Source organism: Anomaloglossus baeobatrachus, unplaced genomic scaffold (assembly GCF_048569485.1).
Source record: "Anomaloglossus baeobatrachus isolate aAnoBae1 unplaced genomic scaffold, aAnoBae1.hap1 Scaffold_427, whole genome shotgun sequence".
Lineage (NCBI taxonomy): Eukaryota > Metazoa > Chordata > Amphibia > Anura > Aromobatidae > Anomaloglossus > Anomaloglossus baeobatrachus.
In genome coordinates this window covers 224,134-233,831 of record NW_027443605.1, presented here as the reverse complement: position 1 = coordinate 233,831, position 9,698 = coordinate 224,134, and the positions used below count along the sequence as shown (strand labels likewise).

The window sequence follows — 9,698 nt, the reverse complement described above, 5'->3', positions numbered from 1 at the left end:
ATCTTGTTTGCTTTAGAATAAACAATAACATCATAAAGGTATAGCAGTACCGTTTCAAAGTTTCGGTGTCCCAAGCAGCATTCCATCAGCCTCTGGAAGGTTCCTGGCAAATTGCACAGCTCGAAGGGCATGCTTTTGAACTCGCAGAGACCCATCGGGGTGGCAAAGGCGGTCTTCTCCCGGTCTGCCTCAGCAACGGACACTTGCCAATAGCGACTAGTGAGATCAAGGGTAGAAAAATAATTTGCAGTTCTCAATGCAGCTAGCTATTCCTCAATACAGGGGAGTGGTGCTGTCCTTCTTCTTTAACAGGACCAACGGAGCTGCCCAGAGGCTACAACTGTCACGGATAACCCCAGCCTCCTTCATGTTGCTCAACATGTCCTTGGTACACTGGTAATGTGCAGGTAGTTTTGGCTTATATCTCTCTTTGATGGGTGGGTGTGCACTTGTGGGGATGTAGTGTTTGACCCCTTTTATTCTTCAAAAGTCTAGCGGATGTTTGCTGAAGACTTGCTCGTATTCTTGCACTAGCCTGTAGACCCCCTTCTTGTGATGTGAAGGTGTGGAGTCAGTGCCTACGTGTAATTCCTTACACCACTCCTCTGGCTGACTTGGTGAGCTGTCACTGAATGGGTGGGCTGAAGCAATGGTGGATGCTGCTGTTTGGATAGCATGTGTATCTACTGAGAACAGCTTATCAATGGTGGCAAATCGGAGCAGCTTAATCTCTTGCTCTCCGCAGTTCAACACTCTCATGGGCACTCTTCCCTTCCATATTAATGAATAAAACTATGATGTAAATAGCATATAGATACCCCACAAATGCAGATAAAAGTAGGTTATGGGAAAAGGGGGAAGAGAGAAACAGGAAAATAGTGGAATAAAGTATACCTTCCAGGTGGGAGAGGAAATGGCAGCACAGCCAGTGGAGGTGAAGCAAGGGGAGCCTGCAACTAAAGAGTTGAGAGCGTTATCACATGGTGACTGAGCCTGATTGTAACAGGAGCATAGAGGTGCCGATCCTGTCTTACCTGTGTTGGTGTAGAAGTGGGTGTCCTGTGGTGGAGTCAGCTATGTGCAGTGGTGGCCGTGGGTTCTTTTATGTGCGACCGTAGTAATAGCTGCGCCCACTTCCTGTATGGGAGTGGAATGCAGTGAGGGTAATGGAACGCACGCCTGCGCATTTGTGTTTAACGTCGCGCATGTGCAGAACGGAGAAAAGGCTGCGCTCACTTCCTAATGAAAGGGAGTGAGACGCATCTGGGAAGGGAAGGGAAAAGATTAGGGTTTGGGGATGATGAAAGGGCTTTCTACGGGCAAGGATGGCAAAGGGTGGCAGTGACGGAAAGTCAGGCAGCCTGTCCTGTCCTGTCCTGTCCGTCCGTCTTTTTGTATCATGAATTGGAAAGACTGCAAGGGGGAGGGGAGGTGCTTGTGTCCAAAAGGAGGAGTTATTCAGATTCATTGCAGTGGGCGGCGGCTGCAAAAAGCACCATTCTTCTTGTTTTTGCTCTGCAAAACAGCCTTTTCAAGGGTTGGCTTGGGTGACAAAATGTCTTCTGTAGGCGTGGGTTTGTCTCCCTCTCCCTAAGATGTGTCCAGTATAGGCCAGGGTGCCACTCAAGGCCGTAACCAATTCGGGTTATAGCTTCTCGGCCTTTTGGCTAAGATCAAGTGTAGTTTCGGAGGACGCTACCTTGGTCGGTACTGGAAGGTGCCTGGGATTGCACGTCTGCCGGCCTTGAGGAAGTGTGTGCGCCTTCTGGTGACACATAGCCCTCTTGTGCCTGGACGGTTCCCAGGCAACGGGAGGCGATCACCTTTGTTATTTTGAAGTCCTACTGATAAACAGAAAAAAAAAAAAATTAAATCTGTTCTTATCAGTTTAATATCTGATACGTCCCCTCTCTGGGGACCATATATTAAATGGATTTTTAGAACAAGGAGATGGAAAAAATCTTGCTCTGTCCACTCCACGCATTGACCTGGTATTGCAGTACCTCCAGGACCGGTGCACCCCTTCTTAACCCAGTTTCCAAAAGCAGAACTCAATTCACCTGATTCAAATGAGCCCCATTAGTGAATTGAAAGAAAGCAAAAACTTTATATGCACCTCAATTTGGCCAATTCACTTTTCACACTTTCACCCTTTTTTTTATCTTTCACACCTTTTACTTGCTTTATTGATGCAAAAAGCTGTGCCAAATAGCAAACTCATCTCCACTCAACTTGACCAACTCTGCTATGTCCCGTGCAGTATCTTATTCTCAGTCTTATCTAGATCATTTGCAATTGAATAGAATAGATCCCTTTTGGCTGCTTATGACTGTGTAAAATATGTAGTTTTACTGGGCTGGGATGAGAGAATCCATTGAAGCATGGTGTAGGGATTGTGGTTCCTGTGTGCTAAGAAGAGAGGCTGGCACCAGCCAGAAAGCCCCATTGCAGCCAATAATCACTTAATAACTTTTTCAACTTGTCATCATATGGGAGGCCTTCCATTCCTTGTAGTAGTCTAGTTGCCCACCTTTGAACTGACTCTAACTTCTGAATGTCCTTATTAAAATGTGGAGCCCAAAACTGGTTCCCATATTCCAGATGTAGCCTTACAAGTGATTTATAGAGGTGTAACAATACGTTGGGATCACGGGATCTAATCTCCCTTTTTATACACCCTAAAATCTTGTCCCAAGCAGCATTCCATCAGCCTCTGGAAGGTTCCTGGCGCATTGCACAGCTCGAAGGGCATGCTTTTGAACTCGCAGAGACCCATAGGGGTGGCGAAGGCGGTCTTCTCCCGGTCTGCCTCAGCAACGGACACTTGCCAATAGTGACTAGTGAGATCAAGGGTAGAAAAATAATTTGCAGTTCTCAATGCAGCTAGCGATTCCTCAATACGGGGAGTGGTGCCGTCCTTCTTTTTTAACAGGATCAACAGAGCTGCCCAAAGGCTACAACTGTCACGGATAACCCCAGCCGCCTTCATGTTGCTCAACATGTCCTTGGTACACTGGCAATGTGAAGGTGGTATTGGCTTATAGCTCTCTTTGATGGGTGGGTGTGCACCTGTGGGGATGTGGTGGTGGACCCCTTTTATTCCCCCAAAATCTAGCGGGCTTCCCACCGGTAACCCGCTCCCCAGCTTGGATGGATGCTGAGGGAGCCCCTTTTGCCCGCAGGCTCTGGCCCTGGGAACTGTAGCCTTGGCGGTGACTGTGCTTCCCTCTACGGTGTGAGCTGTTGCCTTCAATCGGGTCTTGACTGCTGGGAAACCCTGGAGGTTCCTGTCGCTAACGGACCGGTTTTACGGCGACTCCTAGCCTGGTCGGGGTCCGTAGGCCCTGCCGGATGGTGCTGGCTTCTCTTCACTCCCCGATCTGGTACCGGCGGGCCACCGCCCATCCCCGGTCCGTACGGTTCACTCCAATCAGCCTCTCCTGCAGAAGGTCACCACCGTCTGCCAACCTTGCTGAGTGCCCGGGCCACACACACGGACACGGTCAGTCTCCTCTCCTCTTCACTTCTCTAACTCCAAAACTGATCTCTAATCTGACTCCTTTTCCCGCCTCCAGGACTGTGAACTCCTCGGTGGGTGGGATCAACCGCCTGGCCCACCCCCTGGTGTGGACATCAGCCCCTGGAGGAAGGCAACTAGGATTTGTGTTTAGCTTCGGTGTGCCTAGCCGGAGTGTAGAGCGTGTTGGTGTAGTACCTGTGACGACCTGGCTTGTCCAGGGCGCCACATTCCCCTATAGTAAAATGCAGACCGTCCGCGGGCTGCCCGTCCATCACCGGTTTTATTTTCACAACTGAAAAAGAATAAAACGGTAAAACATGTAAAAGCATCATAAACATTTTACAACGGTACAGCTTCCGCTCTTCTCCCACCCAAACAACCTGGCCCTGATGCTGCCCCTAAGAAGCGGGCAGCACCCCTTGACCCCAGTCCAGCACCAAGTTGCCCGAGCGGGTTCTGTCTCTTTCAGGGGGCCCACGTCCAAGGGGACCCCTGAACCCCCGGAGGATCGCCACCGGTTACGGTAGTGGCGGGCCTAGGCCATCCCTTTCCTCCAGGCCCATCCTCCCAAATCAGCCTCTCCGGAGGCGGTAACGGTGTCAAGCCAACAAACATTTTTATTTACATTGCACTAAGTTTGTGGTTGCCCTGCAAGTTCTCGGGCTTGTCCGTAAGCAGTTCCTTACGCAATGGTTGCACAGTCCCTACGGGGACAACAGTTGCCGGCAACGGCCGGTTTAATCACGGTTCAATCAGGTAAACTTCTTTGGTTGATCATCTTTACTTATCATTTAAAACTTTCAAACTGGTACACTCAACACATAAAGCCCCCCCCTTTTAAAGAGTAGTTTCCCTGTACCTAAGTGGGGGTCTACCTAGGTTGGGGCGAGTGGACCTTCGGGATCCGGTGTCAGTGGTGACAGGCAGTGGGGCAGAGGGAACAGTCAGTTCCTCCTCCCTGCTATCATGTGGGGCAGGCGGAGGCGTAGGGGAGCTGGGTACAGGTACATCCCTGGGCACTGGCTCGCGGTTAACCGTTTCCATCATTTCTTCATCCACGGGTTGTGGGAACAGTATCACTGGAAGGATCACCGCACCGTTCTGTGTAGGCCAGTCTGCTGGAAAATCACCCATCATGGTGTGGATTACCTCTTTTTCCTTCTCCACTGGACTGGGAACTGGAGCCTCATCCGCTACTCTCAATGCTGGTGGGCACTTCTTCAGGTGGTCTCGGGAAACCGTGGCCAAAGTCCCCCCCTGGTCACGGCTGATCTGGTAGGCCTTCCCATTCTCCCATCCTGTGGGCTGGACTACATACGGGGTTTTTTCCCATTGATCATCCAGCTTGTGGGCCCTTCTTTTCCGCTTCAGCACTACATCCCCAGGTTGGAAGGAACCGGCAGGCGCCTTCTTGTTGAAGCACTGCTCCTGTTGTCCCCGACTCCGGCACAAGTTCTTTTCAACATACTCCTGGACCTGTCGGTACTGTGTCCTCCGCCGAGTGTCCCATTCAGCTGTCGACAGGAGTGCTTCTGAAGCTTCCAAGCCCATTTCCAGATCCACTGGTAGCCGGCCGGGACGAGCTCTCATCAGGTATGCTGGAGTGCATTTCGTAGAGCTGGAAGGGATGTTGTTGTACATATCGACCAGGTCAGGTAGATTCTCCAGCCACAGGTTCCGCTCTTCCAGTGGTAACGTCTTGAGGAGGCCCAGGACCAAGTGGTTCATCTTTTCACAAATGCCATTGGTTTGGGCGTGGTAAGGCGTGGTCCGGATTTTCTTGCAGCCGTACAACTGGCAGAATTCCTGGAATACCTCTGCTTCAAAGGCCGGACCCTGGTCGGTAAGCACCCTCTCCGGGTACCAATGCGGTCAACAGAAATAAGCCTGGAAAGCCTTAGCAGCGGTGCGGCCGGTTAAGTCCTTAACTGGGACAACCACCAGGAACCTCGAGTAGTGGTCTACGATGGTCAGAGCGTAGGTGTACCCACTTCGGCTGGGGGTGAGCTTTACATGGTCAAGGGCAACCAGCTCCAGCGGTTGGTGTGTAATGATCGGGTGTAGGGGTGCCTTCTGGCTGGCCTCGTCCTTCCTTCTCAATGCGCAAGGGCCACATTCTCGGCACCAGGCCTCCACAGATTCCCGCATTCCACTCCAATAGAACCGCTCTCTTAACAACATCTCTAGCTTCTTCCACCCGAAGTGCACTGCACCATCATGGTATGCTTGCAGGACGGTGGGCACGTTAGCCTGGGGAATCACCAGCTGGCGGATCTTCTCGTGAGTCTTTGGATTAATCAGCTCGCGATACAACTTCCCCTGGTGTAGGTATAGCCGGGTCCATTCTTGCCACAGACGTTGGGCTTCGGCAGGGGCAGCAGGGTCTATCCCAGCAGAACCCTGTTCCACTAGAGTCTTGACCAGGCGGACAGCAGGTGCCTGGTCCTGAGCTTCCTGCCAGTCCTGTCGGGGCAGCGGATCCAGGTTCACCCGTTGTTGGTAGACGTGCACCTTCTCAGTGAATGGCCGGTGAAATGCAGGCAACTCGATCTCTTCGAGGTCATCATCCTCTGGCCCCTCTTCCGACAGGTGGGGCATCCGGGAGAGTGCATTGGCATTGACGTTGGTACGGCCGGCCCGGTACTTGATGGTGAAATCGTAGTTGGCTAACCTGGTCACCCACCGCTGCTCCAACGCGCCCATCTTGGCCGTATCTAGATGGGTCAGCAGGTTATTGTCTGTGTACGCGGTGAACTTGGCTGCTGCCAGGTAATGGCGGAACCGCTCGGTGATAGCCCACACCAGTGCCAAGAGCTCAAGCTTGAAGGAGATGTAGTTCTCAGGGTTCCTCTCAGTCGGTCGGAGTTTTCGGCTAGCATAAGCTATTACCTTTTCCCTTCTGTCTTGGACCTGGGATAGAACAGCCCCCAAGCCCACATTGCTGGCGTCGGTGTAGAGGATGAATGGGCGGCTGTAGTCAGGGTACGCTAGGATTTCCTCTCCGGTCAGGGCTGTTCTCAGCTGGCGGAAGGATTCCTCATGCTTTTCTTCCCACACCAATGGGGCTACTAGGGATCTACCACCCTTGGTCTGTCCTACGAGGAGGTCTTGCATGGGGGCAGCCATCTTTGTGTACCCCTTAATGAAGCGACGGTAATATCCCACCAGGCCCAGAAACTGCCTCACTTCCCTCACTGTGGTCGGTCTCGGCCAGTCTTGGATGGCGGTGATCTTCTCGGGGTTGGGGGCGACACCTTCCGCACCAACCACATGTCCTAGGTACTGCACTCTGGGTTTCAGCAGATGACACTTTGAGGGCTTCAACTTCATCCCATACTTGGCAAGGGACGCGAACACCTCGGCTAGGTGCTCCAGGTGGGCTTCATACGTCTGTGAGTACACAATCACATCATCCAAGTACAGCAAAACGGTCCCATAGGCAGTCTTCTCTCGGTCTTCCGGTGCCACGGCCACCTGCCAGTACCCGCTGGTGAGGTCAAGGGTGGAGAAGTAGTTAGCGGTTCTCAGCGAGGCCAGGGACTCTTTGATGCGGGGCAGAGGGTAAGCATCCTTATGCGTTATCTGGTTAATCTTCCGGTAATCCACACACATCCGCATGGTGCCATCCTTCTTCTTAACCAGCACCAACGGAGCGGCCCAGGGACTACAGCTGTCCCTAATAACCCCTGCCTCCTTCATGTTCCTCAACATGTCTTTGGCGCATTGGTAGTGGGCAGGGGGAATAGGCCTGTATCTCTCTTTAATAGGGGAGTGTGTACCGGTAGGGATGTGGTGTTGAACCCCTTTAATCTGCCCAAAATCTAGAGGGTGCTTGCTAAAAACCCGCTCATACTCCTGTACCACCCGGTATACCCCTTCCTTGTGGTGTATGGGGGTATCATCAGTGCCGACATGTAGCTCTCGATACCACTCGCCTAACTCCCCCAGGGATGAGTGGGAACCGGCAGCAGGCGGTGTGACCGGGGGAACGGCTTCATGGATCGTGTGGGGATCTAGAGTGAGCAATTTGGCAAGGGTAGCGTACCGGGTGGTGCATGAATGCACACATTGTCAGGTTTCCGGGTTTTCCAGTCCTCTTTTGAAAGAGCTTGCCCTCGGTTAACATGGAGTTTTATGTTCTGTTGCCCTACTTCCTGTCCAGCTGCTTAAAAGGCCGCCTCTAAGCCTAGTCCAGTGCCTGAGTATACTGCTTGCTGTGTGCTCCTGCTTTGCTGCTGCTGCTACTTGATTACCTTTGGATCCTCCTGAAAATCTACCGACCGACTCTGGACCACACCCGGTTTCTTCAAACTGTGCCCGGACTCCGTCTGCCGTCTTTGGTCAGCACGTCTGCCCGGTTTCTTCCGGTTCATAACCATTCTGGACTTTCATCCCGTACGGACACTTCTGGACTTTACCGCTTGCCCCTTGTGTCCCGGCTGCGGCGCATTTAGGCCTTCCGGGGTTGATTGCCGGACAGTCCCTGTATAGGGGTTCGCTCTGGTGGTCTCCCTGGGGGAGTCTGGTGCGTGGCCCCGGGAATCCCCTTCGCTCCGTTTCAGAAAGGTATTTTCATGTGTTTGTTATACTGTGTATTTCCGTTGTGTATCTACCATGGTTACATATCATAAACATCTTGTACCACAAACTCGTCTCTGGCTGTCATTGCCCTAACGCTATCGAAATCCTCAAAACATACAATAGTATTACATTATACTCAGGCCACAAGAGGATTTCACTGGGGCAATGACTGAGACACGAGGAGTAGATCAGCTCTTTTCTATGATTAACTCCTTGCAGCAGGAGATGGAGGTGGTGCAGACTAAACTTAGAGATATGGAGGCACAGCTGGGCCATGATCACCAGGTACTGGGTCCGGCTATACAGGACTTGCAAGTCAGAGTGGAGGCTCAGGAAGCCGGCCCCACTACGTCCGTATCAGCTGCCGGTATGCCTAGGTTACCCCCATTCCGTTTCAATGGTGACCGTAGTCAGTTTCGTGGATTTGTGAACCAATGTATACTGTTTTTTGATGTACATGCTGATTATTACCGTTCTGACCGGTCCAAAGTGTTATGTATAATTATGTTATTAACCTCACAAGCACTGGCTTGGGCTAATCCTATGATAGAGAACCGGGACATCCGTTTAAATCACCTAGATGATTTTCTGACCGCAATGGCGCAGATGTTCATAGTATCATAGTATCATAGTATCATAGTTTTTAAGGTTGAAGGGAGACTCTAAGTCCATCTAGTTCAACCTGTAGGCTAACATGTTGATCCAGAGGAAGGCAAAAAAACCCCAATGTGGCAAACAAGTTCCAATGGGGAAAAAATTTCCTTCCTGACTCCACATCCGGCAATCAGACTAGTTCCCTGGATCAATACCCTGTCATAAAATCTAATATACATAACTGGTAATATTACATTTTTCAAGAAAGGCGTCCAGGCTCTGCTTAAATGTTAGTAGTGAATCACTCATTACAACATCATGTGGCAGAGAGTTCCATAGTCTCACTGCTCGTACAGTAAAGAATCCTCGTCTGTGATTATGATTAAACCTTCTTTCCTCAAGACGTAGTGGATGCCCCCGTGTTCCAGTCGCAGGCCTTGGTGTAAAAAGATCTTTGGAAAGGTCTCTGTACTGTCCCCTCATATATTTATACATTGTGATTAGATCCCCCCTAAGCCTTCGTTTTTCCAAACTAAATAACCCCAAGTTTAATAACCTGTCTTGGTATTGCAGCCCACCCATTCCTCTAATAATCTTGGTGGCTCTTCTCTGCACCCTCTCCAGTTCAGCTATGTCCTTCTTATATATCGGTGACCAGAATTGTACACAGTATTCTACGTGCGGTCGCACTAGTGACTTGTACAGAGGTAGAACTATATTTTTTTCATGAACACTTATACCTCTTTTAATACATCCCATTATTTTATTAGCCCTGGCAGCAGCTGCCTGACACTGTCCACTAAAGTGAAGTTTACCATCCACCAATACACCCAAGTCTTTTTCTGTGTCTGTTTTACCCAGTGTTCTACGATTAAGTACATAATCATAAATGTTATTTCCTCTACCCAAGTGCATGACCTTACATTTATCTACATTAAACTTCAATTGCCACTTCTCAGCCCAATCCTCCAATTTACATAAATCTCCCTGTAATATAAAATTA

At 50.6% G+C, this 9,698-nt stretch overlaps 1 pseudogene; it reads left to right on the top strand.

Annotated features, from left to right (window-relative positions):
* Positions 1-1,818: 1,818 nt before the first annotated feature.
* LOC142279195 (U2 spliceosomal RNA) lies at positions 1,819-2,025 on the top strand (annotated as a pseudogene).
* The last annotated feature ends 7,673 nt before the right edge of the window (positions 2,026-9,698 follow it).